Source organism: Liolophura sinensis, chromosome 1 (assembly GCF_032854445.1).
Source record: "Liolophura sinensis isolate JHLJ2023 chromosome 1, CUHK_Ljap_v2, whole genome shotgun sequence".
NCBI lineage: Eukaryota > Metazoa > Mollusca > Polyplacophora > Chitonida > Chitonidae > Liolophura > Liolophura sinensis.
The window spans coordinates 51145249-51155969 of record NC_088295.1 but is presented as its reverse complement, the minus strand read 5'-3'; the positions used below and the strand labels follow the sequence as shown (position 1 = coordinate 51155969).

At 37.6% G+C, this 10721-nt stretch overlaps 2 long non-coding RNA genes across 2 annotated transcripts; both read left to right on the top strand.

The window, feature by feature from the left end:
- The first annotated feature begins 2073 nt into the window (after positions 1 to 2073).
- LOC135470898 (uncharacterized) lies at positions 2074 to 4573 on the top strand. The gene is made up of 3 exons (XR_010444405.1): positions 2074 to 2159; positions 2903 to 2975; positions 4484 to 4573. It is a non-coding gene; the product is annotated as an uncharacterized LOC135470898 (long non-coding RNA).
- A 1817-nt stretch (positions 4574 to 6390) lies between these two features.
- LOC135461962 (uncharacterized) lies at positions 6391 to 10441 on the top strand. The gene is made up of 3 exons (XR_010443416.1): positions 6391 to 6531; positions 7441 to 7492; positions 10045 to 10441. It is a non-coding gene; the product is annotated as an uncharacterized LOC135461962 (long non-coding RNA).
- The last annotated feature ends 280 nt before the right edge of the window (positions 10442 to 10721 follow it).

The following is a 10721-nucleotide window of genomic DNA, read 5'->3' as shown; positions in this document are numbered from 1 at the left end:
CAACTACATTTTATTCATTGTCAGCGCTTCATACTCTTCACTCTCGCTATTACAACTACACTTTATTCATTGTCAGAACCTCATACTCTTCACTCTCGCTGTTACAACTACAGTTTATTCATTGTCAGCACCTCATACTCTTCACTCTCGCTGTAACAACTACACTTTATTCATTGTCAGCACCTCATACTCTTCACTCTCGCTATTACAACTACACTTTATTTATTGTCAGCGCCTCATATTCTCGCTATTACAACTACACTTTATTCATTGGCAGCACCTCATAATTTTCACTATCACTGTTACAACTACACTTTATTCATTGTCAGTACCTCATACTCTTCACTCCCGCTCTTACAACTACACTTTAATCATTGTCAGCACCTCATACTCCTCACTCTCCCAATTACAACTACATTTTATTCATTGTCATCACCTCATACTCTTCACTCTACCTGTTACAACTACACTTTATTCATTGTCTGCACCTCACCTTCTTCACTCCCGCTATTACAACTACACTTTATTTATTGTCAGTGCCTCATACTCCTCACTCTCACTGTAACAACTACACTTTATTCATTGTCAGTACCTCATACTCTTCACTCTCGCTGTAACAACTACACTTTATTCAATGTCAGCACCTCATACTCTTCACTCTCGCTGTTACAACTACACTCTATTCATTGTCAGCACCTCATACTCTTCACTCTCGCTGTTACAACTACATTTTATTCATTGTCAGCGCCTGGAGCTGTGAGGAATTTTAGAGTTCAGACAATCCCCTATAACTACTCTGCTGTGCGACTGGTCTGGGATTATCCAGGACAAGACCAGCTGGGAGCAAACATCACAGGTTATATTATCCGTTACTGGAGAGAGGAGGTGAGACAATTCACTACGTTGTTACTCGCTAATGATGTTATATCTGACATGTGTTTAATGTATACTTAAAATTATATCATCAATTCAATATATTTAACTGTTTAAGTGGCATTTCTTACGAATAACAATTTCGTATTTATTAAGCACAAGGTTTTTATGCTAATACTGTGAATGTATCAGCATGAATTCTTTGCAAACGTATTCAATAAAAAATCGTCAAACTTTCTTATTACCCACTAGTTTTAGCAGGTTAAATGAGAGCATTTTATACTGTGAGCAATTTTCGCTGCTTCTTCTCTCAGAGTATGCTTGAATTGAAAAGGTTTACTTTACACATGAGGGAGCAAGTCGTGGCTAAAGGGACTTGTCTTGAAATCACAAGGACCCAAAAGGTCCAGGTTCAATCCTGATCATGGATAGGGAATGAGCTCTCTTTGTTCATGCAGCCTTGGTGACCCTAAGCCCTTGACAAAGTTGTTTTTGCAACTTAATGTCCATCGAAAATGGTGTTTTCTTTTTTACTCAAACCATAAAACTGACATCATGTAAGTGAAAAATTGTTTAGTATGGTGTTAAAAAACAGTGAAATAAATAAATAAAATCAGCATGCCCCAAAACCTAAATTTCTGGATATAAGAGTTCTTCATTCGGGAAAACTATATGTTACATCGTAAAACACGATCCTAGCAGGGCGCACTGTCCTCAGGAAATTTTGGGGTCATGATTTGCCAAAAAATTTGCAGTACGACTCCAGCATCCCCTGATGAACTGTGTAGCATCACCAGACCTGGTCTGATTAAGTAACTTTGATGGCCATCATCATTGCAGTGGATTTCTTGACTGTTACACCTTTCTCTTTAAAACATAAGCAGTTTTTCAAAGAAGCCACTGGATATACATGTAATTTGAGGCAGTCCTATTCATACCAAGAAAAACACTTACATGTAGTTCTTATTTGTTGAACAGGTCAAAAACAATTATTTTTTCAATCTTGATAAGGCTTTATATTGGGCTCTACCTTAATTATCATCCTTTTTGGATGTCTTTTTCCAACCTTTGAGAAGAAGTGCCATATTCGTTCCAAGGCTCTAGACATTAACATTTCACACCCTATTCATATTTCACAGCCTGATACTGGCAAGAATGGCACCAACTCCAATGGGACTGGGCTCTATGAAGAGACAATCATCCGAGAGCTGTCTGGTATTACATTTATCGATGGCCACCTGATGACTGACATTCCCATCAAACCAGAGTACAACTACAGCATACAGGTTAGACAGCTGTCAACTAACTTCACTACAGTCTATTTCTATATAGTCAATATTAAATCCATTTCTAATACATTACATAATAATCTGAATGCATATTTGGTAAATGGTTGTGGTTTTTCTTGTTGTTCAATGTGAAGTGCTGCATTTCACCTAAAGCTTGGCATGTAAAAAATAAATAAAAATGATGTGTTTGATGTCAACACATAAGTTTGTGCGATAAGAAATTAATCACATGTAAAAGAAAAATGCTTAGGTGGCTCTATAAGGTACTGGTTGAATGAATCAGAATCGACCAATATCTGTCATTTAAAAATTACTAAATTTTAAGTGAAATACAGTATTAAATAAATATGTTGACAAATTGAAAATGATGATGTAAGTGTATCCTCATAAAATTGAACTAAGCGCGCTAGCGCAGCGTGATGACCTAGCAGTCTCTCACCAATGCGGGCGCTGTGAGTTCAAGTCCAGCTCGTGCTGGCTTCCTCTTCGGCCGTACGTGGGAAGGTCTGCCAGCAACCTGTGGATGGTCGTGGGTTTCCCCCCAGGCTCTGCCAGGTTTCCACCCACCATAATGCTGGCTGCCGTCGTATAAGTGAAATATTCTTGAGTACGGCGTAAAACACCAATCAAATAAATAAATAAATAAATAAAATTGAACTAAAGTTTACCTACAGTATCTTAGCATCACGTTTTGTTACATCATGTCATCGACTCCCAATATGGTGATGTTTACATTGTAGGTTGGAGCATTGACAGCAACAGGCCTGGTTGGAAACGTAACACAAAATGTCACCTTTGCTTCTGAAATAGGACGTAAGAACCTTATTCTGTGTAACAACTTGTCTTGTCTGTTACAGCTTCATTTCTGTGATCTTACACATTCTTGATGGGTGCAGTGGGTGTTTGTGGCGTAATCTTGTGAGATAGATATTTAGTTTGTTTACTCAAATTACCACTATTGTCATGGTGTGATTTATTTACTTCATATTTTTGGGGTTTTTACCCAATTTTAAAGTGAACATGAAGTCAGCCAATAAAGTAAAATTAATCATTTAGTAGTAGTATGTCAGAAATGTTCTAAAAATATGTTAATAGTTCTACAATGCTTATTAACAAAATAAATAGCAAACAATTATCAATACTTAGCCACTTATTTGGTGACGCCATTTTGCCATGTTGTGGCAATCTTGAGTGATGTCACAAAACCTAGGAGCTCTCCTGTATCATCGGTATTAAACAATGTGACACTGAGAAAATACAAACAAAAACGCCTGATGTCCGACCACAGAGTATTAGCTCTGTTTCGTGTTCAAGGGGCCAATGTTTCTTTTAGTTTGTCACTCGGTCAGGGCAATGTTCGTGGACACAAGCACAATGTTTTAGAGGTTCTGCTGGTCCTTGTCCTGCATGGGTGTCAGCATTTGGCCTAGCTTGCTGTACCTACTTCAGGGAATTTACCAAACATAACAGGACCTTGCGATTGATAACAAAAGATATCTTCGTAATAAATCTGACTGTACTAAGGAAAAATAATGCAAAGTCACAATATTTTTCTTCAAGCAATGACTCTCCCGAGGTGGTTTTTTTGTTAGCTCACCTTGGCAAGTTACTGCAGTGTCCTGTCAAACATGCACACATTGTGACTCAGGCAGCCATTCTGAATTCCCTGCTCATGAATGTGTGGCTCAAAAGCATCACGTTAACACTTAAACTAAGCGCAAAATTCAATATGCTGCATCGATATCTGTCTATCCATTATAAGACACCACACTGACAATCAAGAGCTAATAGGTTTTTTTGACATGACAGCCAATTATCACATGACACTTTCAACTCTAGTGATTGGCCAAGTTCGTAAGTTGACATGACAGCCAATTGTCACATGACACTTTCAATTCTAGTGATTGGCCAAGTTCATAAGTTGACATGACAGCCAATTATCACATGACACTTTAAGCACTACTGATTGGCCAAGTTCATAAGTTCTTCTACAACATGGCTTCTTCTCAGCTTTCAAGACTTTATAGAATTTTTACATAATTTTCTGTGATAACTGTGTCCTATATCATTTTTTCTATGTATATATATTTAGTGGCAAATTTTATGTTCTCTTTAATGATATTGAAATTTACATGAGTTGAGTATTACACTGTGGGTAGGTCTGCACTAACAAATATATGTTGATGCAATTTCTGAAAAACGGTTTAAGATAGATGCGTTTTAGTATGCAAAAAATGGTGCATATGTAATTTTAATTTAAATGTGTGCTGAAAAATATGTCAATTATATATATGTTAACTGTGTGTTTTCTTGCATTGCAGCCCCTCCATTGCCACAGAAAGATTATCCACCTGTGGTTACCCTGGTTACAGACCAAGACGGCTCCAATCAACTCACAGTTTCTGTTAACCCAACTTTCTTCATGGACAGTTCTCATGGAGAAATCGTTGACTATGGCTTAGTGGTTAAAAATTCTGAAGTAGCCTCAGGTAGGCCTATGACTAGAAGTATAAGGTGTCCACATTACCTATAGCTAGTACTGGGTATCCCTTAACTGATAAAAACTTTGCTTGAGGAAGAGCATATTTGGAAGCAAATATAGGTTGTAATATATAACTTATGGTGCTAAGACATAAATTTTATGGGGGTGATGAAGTAATTGGGTCATGAAATGAAAAATCAGTGTGTGTGACCATGTTGTGTGCTAAAGGTGATGAAGTGATCGGGTCATGACACCAGAGATCAGTGTATGTGACCATGTATGCTGGATTTTGCAGATCCTGTAATGAATGGACAATCACCAGAGTATTACAGTAAATACACAAACTGGAATGATGCCAACAAAGGTCAGACAGCCGCGTACAGAGCTACGCCTAAAGACTGGAATCTTGGTAAGTTGCTCTTCCAACTGAGCTCTCCCTTGTTCTAAAATTGAGATGATGTCATGATAGTTGAGACATGGAGAGAAGAACATTACACATGCAATTGTAAAGTTCAGTTTTCTGACCTAAAATGCCCTGCTCATGGGCCATTTTGGGATGTTCAGATCAGTCCAATAGATAGCCAGATAAACAGAACTATCAAAACTCTTGCATTTCGATTCCTACAGAATACACAAGTATTAGTGTATACAAGTTATTTTCTTCATCATATTTAATAACTGGTGACTGTATGTAATAGTGGTATACATGCATATACACATACATCAGATCATCTGTTGTCAATCAGCACCAGAGAATATGGGCGTGAATGGTCATGTTTTTTTTTACTTCAAACTTGATAATTTCTGTGATATCTGTCTTCAGTGGATATGAGCGCTGTTGGTATACATTAATTGTCTGTTGATTTCAGATTCTAGCATGTCCCAGGCCATCTTCACTGTTGGGCAGGATGGCCAGTGTACTGGTCTTAACACAGAGTTTTGCAATGGAGAGTTAGATCCTTCCAAACAGTACAGGTACAGTCTAAACATATACGTAATAGTTTCCTTTCCTGTCTCAAAATCACTCATTTTGGGGTTTTTTTTCAATTTTACTGTATTCTCATCAGTTACAGTTGTTTTGATCAAGTTAATGGAACAGAATATATACATATACATGTACATAACAAATTTGCGGATGTAGAACCTCAGCTGATCAATATTAACATACTGTTGATATACTTCACTTGTCAAGGATCTCTGATGTCCAATCACAACACAGCCCTCAGACCCTAAATGAGAGTGGGGTCATGCGGATCTGTACCTTGAGCTTGTCTCATGAAGATACCATGTAATGTAGAGCTATACTTATGGTCAAGCATTTCTCTTCACTTTCAGCATTAAAGGCTTCACCTGCACTGCAGCTGGGTGTACAGAGACCAAATTTTATGATGGTTTTACAGTTGGGCCAAGGGAAGGAGGTAAAGATTCACATATTGTATGATAAATATTTGGCCACATGGGAAAGGAAAAATGGTGTCTCCTTCTCTTTCATGTATTCTGTCATGTGATGCTAACCAACTAATGAATATTCCAGGATGATGACACTTGACCAATCAGGTGGTGCCATATGAAAGTAAACTATTCTTTAGAACGCAATAAAACACCAATTAAATAAATGGCATCGTAGATATTTGAATTTCGTAATGCTGTTCGCTTTCTCTAATGTGATGTGTTGTGAAAATGATAAAGATTAACCCATATGTAGGCCTATGTACATGTGACTTGTGAGGATTGCTTGTATTTGACAGCCTGTACAGTGACAACTGACCGAATCCTTTCCCAGTACACAGATCTGGAGCTGGCTCTCATCATCGTCGTAGCTATACTCATTTTACTGCTTATCATCATGATAGTGCTGGTCCTTATACTCCATCTGAGGAAACAGAAGTAAGTGTTACGTTACGTCCATAGTTTATATGCTTATATACAAGTGTTTTGATGTATGTGGGAAGGTCTGCCAGCAACCTGTGGATGGTCATGGGTTTTCCCCGGACTCTGCCCGGTTTGCTCCCACCATAATGGTGGCTGCCGTCGTATAAGTGAAATATTCTTGAGTACGGCATAAAACAACAATCAATTAAATAAATAAATGAATAAGTGTTTTGATGATACAGTTGGTTTTTTAATACGTGCAGTTTAGTAAGTACATACATACAGGCTTGAAAGGAAAGGCAGTTGGTGAAAAGGTCTTGGAAAAGATATGAGTGAGGCTTTTTGTTGTCATCTCCAGAAAAAACAGTAGATTTGGTGTCATAAAAGCAAAATTTCGCTGCGCAGCTGCGGTACTCCTTTACAAATGCATGTCATTGTCAGAGTTGTTTGCATGTACGTTTTATTATCATGGCAACAGCATGTATAGTTTTTGAAATTATATTTCCCATAAAGTTTTATTGTATCATACACCAATTCTGTAATGAAATCCAGATTTCATGGGCATTCTTACAGCTAAAAATGTTTTGAGTGTGCCTATCTTCTTTAGGGCAAAATCTGAAATAGCTCTGCAGTTGTTTCGGTTAAAGCATTGTATAATACTATAAACAATGCAAGAGTTGTGAAAGTAAATTCACTCCCTACTCCTCTCCTGACTGAAATTCAGTTGCAGGTTTTCTTCACCACGTTAAGTGTTGGACTTGTTCCATGCATGGACAATCAATCTTCTTTCCAGTTATACATCCACATACATACATATCTAGTCTTATCAGGTTGATTCTGAAAGTAATCTGTGTATTTTTAAAGTTCTTTTGCTTCTTCCCTATCTGTTTTCTATGATGTGTATATCATCAATGCTCATTGCAGGCAAAAGGAAGGCCGATTAGTAAAAGGGGAACTTAACGATGGTCATGATACGGTAATCTTGCAGTTTCTGTCCACTAACTTTTGTACCTGTTTTCCGTTCTACAAGTATAATGATTGTGACTAATAAATTGTGTGTGTGCAAACAGGTGTGCTATATACACCATAGACTCACAGTGTTTTTGAACTCAGACGGTTCATTATAATTTAGTATAATCAGACAGCACTTAAATCTCTTCAGCATGTAGCATTTTTATGGGCAGTTGTTTCTTTGAAAAACAAACATTTAGCATAATTCAGTGTGGTCATAAACATCTCATCATATGAACTCAAAACTATGATCACTTTTACAGAATTTGCGTGGCTGTCAGTGTTGCTGGCTGAAATTTTTCAAATGTGTATACTCAGTAGGGTTTTGTTTCCAGATTGTTGGCAACAGCCAAACTATAAAACTATAGAGTTAAGAGTTAAATAGTGTTAACAGTCTTATCATGAGTACATATAGATGAAGTTTGTGTCATCAACTGAAAACAATGCGACTGCCTGGACTTTGTCTGAGCAATAATTCGACATTGTGACCGCTTGTCTTCAATAATCTTGTCTTCTTGGACAGTCGAGTGACATAAATGAAAGCTAGGTCGACTAGGATTGGTTATCAGACGTGTGCATGAAAAAAATGTGTGCACTGCGAGGATCTTTGGTTTCTAGTCATTTATAACATTGTCCTGGCGAATGTCCAAAAGTCTTGAATAGTGGTATGACATCATCAAAGAAAATGACAGGCTAGGTTTTCAGCTTCATATATGTGCGTAAAAACAGGATACCCCCTACAGCCATCTTGGTTTCCCAACAAAAAGTTGAGTACTTTAACCAATTGCATTCACACTTGGACAGTGGTATCACATCAATGAGCGGACAGCTGCGATTACATTAGAGCTGTGTGTACAGCTAAATGGCTGGTGCAGCCATCTTCACAGTTTCAGATATATTTCACAGTTCAGATATATTGTTCTCCAGTGTTATTGCTAGAGTCATGTCCATCATCCACATACATTTGCGATGACAAAAGGAGGATTCTCTGCTGTAGGATGATTAAACACACCTCAGATTAGTGCATGTATGTGAACATCTACATTGTACATGAGATATGTAACTGTTAGGTTAATAAGGACCCTTCAGTAGACTTCCGTGGTCTGTTTTGTATTTTATTGATGGAAACTATTGCTGTATGCCTTAAGCGGGTTCCTCATTCAGGGAATTTCCGCTTGGGGGCGCTTGCACAGATAAGAAAAGTTTGGAGAATTGCATAAAAGTTCACAGCCTACGCTTGTATGCAAATGGAGCAAATCTAACATGTTTTTTTGTCTTTTCCAGTCAAAACAGAAACACTACCTTTACTTATGAATTGTTTTGGTAGTTTGTTTGGATGACACAAAGCATGCATCATTTATAAACTGTAGCGTTATTCTCCCAACTTCTGGTATATATGTGAACGCCACCCTGGGAAGCATCTTTGAACTGAGCTGTCCGCTTAAGCCCTTTGATGATTATATGTATGCTATTGACCAGCTCTCACTAGTTTATCTGTATTAATCTTGTATGTCTGTTTAGGTATTACAAGTGGCTGTTTAAAATATGACCCTGAGAGGATTTATCTTCCTGTAAACCAGACAGCTGTATATATATATGTATATGTGCTGGATGTACTCTTGAGTAGGCCTCTGTGGCTCAGTTGGTTAGCGCGCTAGCGCAGCTTAATGACCCAGGAGTCTCTCACCAATGCGGTCGTTGTGAGTTCAAGTCCAGCTCATGCTGGCTTCCTCTCCGGCTGTAAGTGGGAAGGTCTGTCAGCAACCTGCGGATGGTCGTGGTTTTCCCCCAGGCTCTGCCCGGTTTCCACCCACCATAATACTGGCCGCCGTCGTATAAGTGAATATTCTTGAGTACGGCGTAAAACACCAATCAAATAAACAAATAAATAAATACTCTTGAGTATAAAACAGCATTCAATGATATGAAAAAGCAAGTAAATGTACTAATTCATTTGTTTGGGTTTGGATAACGAATTGGCTACTTGAGTAACGTGCAGATGTGTTTATATGTGCACATGTATCAGTGTGTTAAACATAGACAGAAAAGATCACTAACTGTAGATAGAGGACTAACTGAATCTGCATCTGTGAAAAATATCTTAATTTCTCACTGCCTGTCTGTTGTATATCTTTACCAGCTTACAGTCAGATCCATACAACCTGAATTCTAGCTCAAAATATCTCATCCAAAGTTAATGGTAGCTTAAATTATGCAATGCTGTGTAAATTGTTTTTAGCAGGAAAGAGAAGCTCACTTTACATCACACAACATCACACAGTTTTCTTTTCCTCATATACTGACTAGGCTGTAACTTATTTGTTAGCTTTGGAAATTCAGATAAATACTCATAATTATATTCTACTGACAAAAACATGTCAAAGTGCTTTGATTAATATCAGGGGTTACATGGCAAGATGTAAATATTAAAATGGCTTTGAAGATTTTTATAATAGGAAGAAGTCTTGTTTATGATGATTTTTAAAGTCCTGATCATATTTCTGTTTTGATTTGCAGATGGTCCGAGGGCAGCATATGGGACTGACGAAAATGTGAGAGACACTCAAGAACTCTAACTTCAGCTTCATTCCAAGTGTTTCCCATGGATTTGCTCAACACTTGTTGGATCGCCTTCTGAGAACAAAAAACCATAGAAATCAATGAACATTTAAAAACTGATGTTTAGGTTATGCTCTTAGCTTTGTTGGATGAAGCAGATTTTTTGCTCTTTTTTTTCAATGCTGAAAGTGATTTTGTTGCCATACATGTACAGGGATGAGATTGTTGGCAATTCATTTGTGGAAAGGGATTCATAAAAAACCTAAGGATTCAGAAGTCAAAAATGTGACTTTGTCTTCCTGTCCCTATCATCTAGATGTTTGAAAATGTTTGATATGTTGATTCACAAAGTGATCATGAGAGACTAGTTAGTTCCATCAAATGAATGACCTCAGACAAGGTACATGGCTAAAGTATGCCAAATAGTATCCAAATCAAGTGGGTGTCACAGCCTAAAGAGATGGATCACAGCAGTTTCAGCTTAATTACGGAAAGAGATTACACATTGGCTTTATTATCATGTCTAGTAAATATTCATGCTTGTGTGTGCAAAGTTATGAATAATAAAACGGTTGTAATATTCAGATTTAACAGTAGGTCAATATTTCAATCCCATGGTCTATCAGAGGAAAGAG